Here is a 6,000-nt window from a genome sequence, read left to right as displayed (position 1 = left end):
CCGAAGGCACCAGCGACGCCGGGGCCGCTGTACCCTGCGGCGCCAGGCCCGAGGGCACCGGCGGTGTCGGGATCGTTGAGCCCTGCGGCGCCGGGCCCGAAGGCTCCAGCGGCGTCGAGGCCGAAGCACCCGACGGTGTCGGGGTCATAGCCCCCGACCCACTAGGGCCCCCAGACGGGTTCACTGGGCCCGAAGGCGCCGCGGAACCCGTCGGAGGAGAAAGGGACCTCATGGCCATGAGGAAACGCTCGATCTCCTCCGGCGTCGCGTTCAGCCCAGGGACCGGGGGGTATGGGGCCGAACACGGCGCCCGCGACTCCCGAGGAGCCGTGGGCGGTGTCACCCGAACCCCCGGCCGCATCGCGCGAGCGTCAGGGGGAGTCAGAAGAGCGATGATGTCTCTTCGACTTCTTATGCTTCTTACCTGACGACTTGGACCCGGAGGAGTGGCGCTGACTCCCGGAGCTGTGACGGCTCCGTCCCCGCGACCTGTCCCTCGACCTCCTGTGGGACCGGGACCTCACACGGCGCGGGGCCGACTGGCAGATCTCGAGTCGCCTGCGGGACCGCTCCCGCCTGGCCTTCCTCAAAAGGGCCCGACAGTCGGAGCAGGCCTCGTCGTCATGGTCGACGCCCAAACACATCAGGCACAAGCGGTGGGGATCCGTGACCGACATGGTACGGTCGCACTCGTCGCAATGCTTGAATCCGGGCATCCCTAACGGCACCGTCGGAGTCGTAAAGACTTCGAAATGGATCAAAGCTCACAAAAGTTTAGTCAAAAAGTGACTAGGGAACTGCTCTTTCCAGATCTGCGCTGTCTGGCGCGGAAAAAAGAAGAACTGACGTCAGCACGCGGAGGCGGCGTCTAAATACTCTGACGACGTCATCACGGCGCCCACGACGCCGAACGCGGAGCCGCAGACGACGCCTACCGACGCGCAAGGGTACTGCTACGCAAAACTTTCCGGATCCAGTCTGACGCCTGGGGATATTCTAAGGTAAGGAATCTATCACTAACGTGTCTCTTTCAGATACTGGTGAGCATTTTTGTAAATGCCGGGGTGGGGCTGTCAGGAGCATGCATGAGAGTTGGGCCAAAGGACACACCAGCCTCATACTCACTCTTTGCTATTATGGTTGACAAAACCCTACTAAAATAAGAAGAATAGTTACTTACCTGTAATCTGTGGTTCTCCAGTATTGGTGTCTTTCATAGATTCACATGCCTGAATCATTCCCCGTCGTCGGAGTGGGAGTCCCACGGTACATAATAAAGCAATAAAATGCCATAATAACATAGGAAAAACCAGTAATTCCCAACCAGGAAGTAAAGTAGCCAAAGCTACAGGAGAAAAAACTTCCACACTCATGACTATCCTAATCATTTTGTATAGTCCAAACTACAGCCAATCAGGCGACAGCACCCACCAGAAGGTTCTCCCCAGAGGCTCAGGCTCTCAGATTTTCTCGCAAGGAGTGATGGTAAACTAATATAGCCTAAGAGCCTCTGAGGGGAGGTGGGCGGGTTGCATGTGAATCCAATACTGGAGAACCACAGATTACAGGTAAGTAACTATTTTTTTTCTCCAGTATTAGGGGTGTCTTTTATAGATTCACATGCCTGAATCAGAGTAGATAGCAGTACATATCCATGCTTGGCAGACGCTAATGGTAGTATAAGCTTGTCAATATTAGAAGCACATAATGCAATATGTATAAAAGCACATTATTAAAAGCATAATAGAACGCAATCACTTGATCATGTGCATAACAGAAAACATAACAAGCGTCTGACAGCAGGAATAGGAGGTGGGATACAGAGGCTCACCTTAGTTGAAAAGATTTCGTAGAACTGCTCGACCCACTGAAGCATCAGTCTTGCTGGCTGCATCCAAACAATAGTGTTTGGTGAAAGTATGGCGACTGGCCCAGGTTGCCCTCTGCAGATGTGCTGAAGAGGAACTCCAGCAAATAAGGCCGTAGAAGAAGACACTGCCCTTGTAGAATGCACTCTAGGAGCTGCTTGCAAAGGTCTTCCTGCTTGTGTGTGGCAAAATGCAATAGCTGCAGATATCCATCTTGCAATTGTTTGTTTAGAAACTGCCTGTCCCTTACGAATTGCTCCATAAGTGATAAATAGTTGATCAGATGAGCGCAATGTAGATGCTCTTTGCAAATAGACCTTTAGACATCTTTTACTGTCCAGAGAATGCAATGCCCCTTCCGCAGGTGACTGAGGGTTAGGAAAAAATGTCTTTAAAACCACTGGTTCATTTAGATGGAAATCCGAAGGCACTTTTGGAATGAATTTCGGATTGGTACGGAGCACCACAGAGTCATTTGTGAACTGTAAGAAAGGATGATGAACAGTGAAAGCCTGGATAACGCTGACTCTCCTAGAGGAGGTTAGGGCCAATAGAAGTGACACCTTCCACGTAAGAAATTTCAGATCTGCTCTGTGGATGGGTTTGAATGGGTGACGCATGAGCTGTACCAACACTACATTGAGATGCCACGATGGAGGTGGACGACGTACCAGAGGGAACATTCTAAAAAGGCCTTTAAAGAATTGTATAATCCTCGCCGAGTAAAGAGAATTGGTCCCATCTTGTCGATATCTTGAAATCGCTGCCAGGAAAACCTTTAGGGTAGCATGAGACAATCCTGTTCTTGCCAGATGTAGGAAAAAAGGCAGGATCTCCTCTGGTTTAGCTGAAAAGGGGTGAATTCCAGCTGAACGACACCAGACGCAAAAACATTTCCATTTAAGACTGTACGTCTTTATGGTAGCAGGTGCCTTTGCCTTGGCCAGAACTTCCTTGCAATCCGCAGGGATGTTTAGATGGGCAAACTCACGGTACTCAGGCGCCAGGCCACTAATTTCAGCGATGTTGGATCCGGATGGTAAATCTGGCCGTTCTGAATGGAGAGTAAATCCGGAATTGGACTCAACTGAATCGGTTTGCACTCAGATAGGAGAAGGAGCTCTATGAAACCAGTACTGGTGAGACCATCTGGGAGCAATTAGAATCAGCCGACATGGCTCCTTCTTCATCTTCCGCAGGACTCTGGGAATTAGCGGAATTGGTGGAAAAGCGTACGCATATATCAGAGACCAGTCGATCGAAAACGCATTCCCCAGAGAGTCTTTGTGGGGATGCCAGCTTGCGAAGAATCAGCATTTGCTGTTGGTCTTGGTTGCAAAGAGGTCTAGGTCTGGATGACCCCATAGATGAAAAATCCGATCCACGGTCTGCTGATGAAGTTCCCACTCGTGAGTGGACACCGTTGTCCTGCTGAGTGCGTTTGCCAAGACGTTCTCCGTTCCAGGAACATCCACCGCTTGAAGATTGATGTTGTGTTGTATTGACCATGTCCATAGCCTTTGGGCTTCCTGAGAAAGTAGAAGTGATCTTGTTCCTCCCTGCTTGTTGACGTAATGCATGCTCGTTGTGTTGTCTGTGCGTACCAACACATTGGCATCCTGGATGATTGCACATAATGCTTTGAGTGCAAGGAAAATGGCTCTCAGTTCTAGCGGTTGATGTGCCAATGCCTTTGTTGAGGGTTCCACTTGCCGCTGATAGTTAGGCCCTGAAGATGAGCTCCCCAGCCTTCGAGGGATGCATCCATGGTGATTGTAAAGCTTAGCGCATCCCGGAGGAAAACGCAACATTGCCGCAGATGTTTTCTTTGCGTCCACCAGAGGAGGGACCTCCGCATGTGAGGTGTGATCTGGATGAGATCCTCGAAAGAGCCGGAGACCTGTAGCCATTGTAAGCTCAGTTCTTCCTGCAGAGGCCTCATCCTGAGTCAGCAATTTAGTATTAATGGAATGCAAGACGATACCATCCCCAGAAAAGACTTGTACTGTCGAACTGAAACCGACTTTCTTGAAAGTAGATTCCGAGCCATATTTCGTATCTTGATTTGTCTTTCGTCCGAGACGAAGGCTTGGAGCAGCTGGGTGTCTAAGGTTGCTCCCAGGAAAGCCCGTCTTTGTGATGGTATCAACTGGGATTTGCTGAAGTTGATGGAGAGACCCAGGGACTGAAAAAGGTTTAGACACTGTGGTAGATGATTGTCTGTATCCTCGTAAGAACTGGCCTTGATAAGGCAGTCGTCCAAATATGGAAATATTTGAATCCCCTCCAGCAGGAGGTGAGCAGCCACTGGGGCTAAGACCTTCTTAAACACCCTTGGCACCGAGCGTAGTCCGCAGGGAAGTACTGTGAATTGGTAATCCCTGCCAGCCACTCTGAATCGCAGGAATTTTCTGTGGCCAGGTAAGATGGGGATATGGAAATACGCATCTTGGAGATCCAAGGTGGCCATGTAGTCTCCCGCTGCTAGAAGATGCAGTATTTCCTGAAGCGACAACATTCTGAATGTTAACTTTTTCAAATATTTGTTTAGGGCACGGAGATCCAGAATCGGACGCCATTCTCCGGACTTTTTCTTTATTAGGAAAAATCTGGAGTAAAATCCCATTCCCCTCATATTTTGAGGTACTCTCTCGATTGCTCCTTTCTGTAGCATCAAATTGATCTGGGCAAATAGCTCTTCCAAGTGAGCTGGAGGTGGGCCTTTTGGGGGGACATTCAGAGAAAAATGGTCGAATTCTAAGGCATGGCCTTTGGCTACAATATCCAGGAACCACCTGTCTGATATTATCGATAGCCAATTTGAGTAAAATTTTGATATCTGTCCTCCAACTTTTTCTCGAGAGTGGGTAGTAGTGGTGGCAGGTGACTGGTCTCAATGGCGCTTATCCTTTCCGCGGTAGGTAGTTCTTCCCTTGTTCTGGGAATAATTAGTTTTCCTTTAGCCGTAGGTTTGATAGCGCTGGGTCTGGTAGCGCTGATTTCCTTGTCTGTAGGAGGATTGTTGTGTGTGTTGGAGAACGATCCACGTCCTCTCGAACCTCGAAAGCTCGGTTTGCGAAATTGAAGTGTACCCAAGGATTTCGCCGTTTCTGTGTCTTTCTTTATTGTTTGTAGGGCTCCTTCAACTTGCAGGTCAAACAGAAATTCACCATCGTAAGGCATATCCAATACCTTAGATTGCACCTCCTGACGGAAAGAAGTAGATCGTAGCCACCCCTGCCTACGCAAGACAGCAGCACCAGCTAGCTGTCGGAAACCAGTTGAGGCGACGTCAACCGCCAAATCAATAATCTCCTCTGAGATTCTTTGTCCTTCCTGTAATATCTTCTGCGCTTCAGATTTAGAAGGCTCAGGAAGGAGGTCTATGTACGGTGCGATGTCCGACCACATCTGCCGATCATACCTGCCCAGGATGGCCAAAGAATTAGCAGCCCGGACTGTGGTAGCTACCATCGTTGAAACGCGTTTCCCAATGGCATCCAGGCGCCTGCCATCTTTGTCCGTTGGGGCTGCAACTGGAGATGAAGGGTTTCTAGCTCTCTTTTGTGCCGCTTGGATAATAACGGAGTCCAGTTTCGGTTGTCCTATAAGGCATGCAGGTGACTTTCCAGGTGCCTTGTACTTCTTGTCAATCCGTGGCAAGACCGGAGGAATAGATGCTGGAGTAGACATGACCTTTATACCCTCTTTCCAGATAAAGTTAAAAATCGGTATGGATTTGACTTGTTTTCTAGGCTGGTCTTTAAAGTCGTAGAGAAAACATTCTTGCTCTGTCTGCTCCATATCAATATGCAAAAGCTTAGTAGCCCGTTCCATCAAGAGGTGGACACCACCCACGTCTACTGGTGGTGAATCCGAGGCAGCCTGAGGTGATGGAGAAGGAGTTTGCACTTGGTATTCATCCCACTCCGATATGTCATCTACTTCGCCTTCCTCTCTCTGGTCTTCTTCATCTGAAAGCTGTTGATCCTCAGGCTGATTGGACGGCAGAGGTGGAGGAGACCTTGGAGGTCGAAAGTCTGGTAAAGGTGCTTCCGTCGCAGGTGTAGGAGGCACCGAGCCTGTAGATTCTGATGGTGGGAACCGTCTGTTATAGGCCTCCAACATGCAT

Source organism: Lissotriton vulgaris, chromosome 6 (assembly GCF_964263255.1).
Source record: "Lissotriton vulgaris chromosome 6, aLisVul1.2, whole genome shotgun sequence".
Lineage (NCBI taxonomy): Eukaryota > Metazoa > Chordata > Amphibia > Caudata > Salamandridae > Lissotriton > Lissotriton vulgaris.
This window is presented reverse-complemented; position numbering follows the sequence as displayed.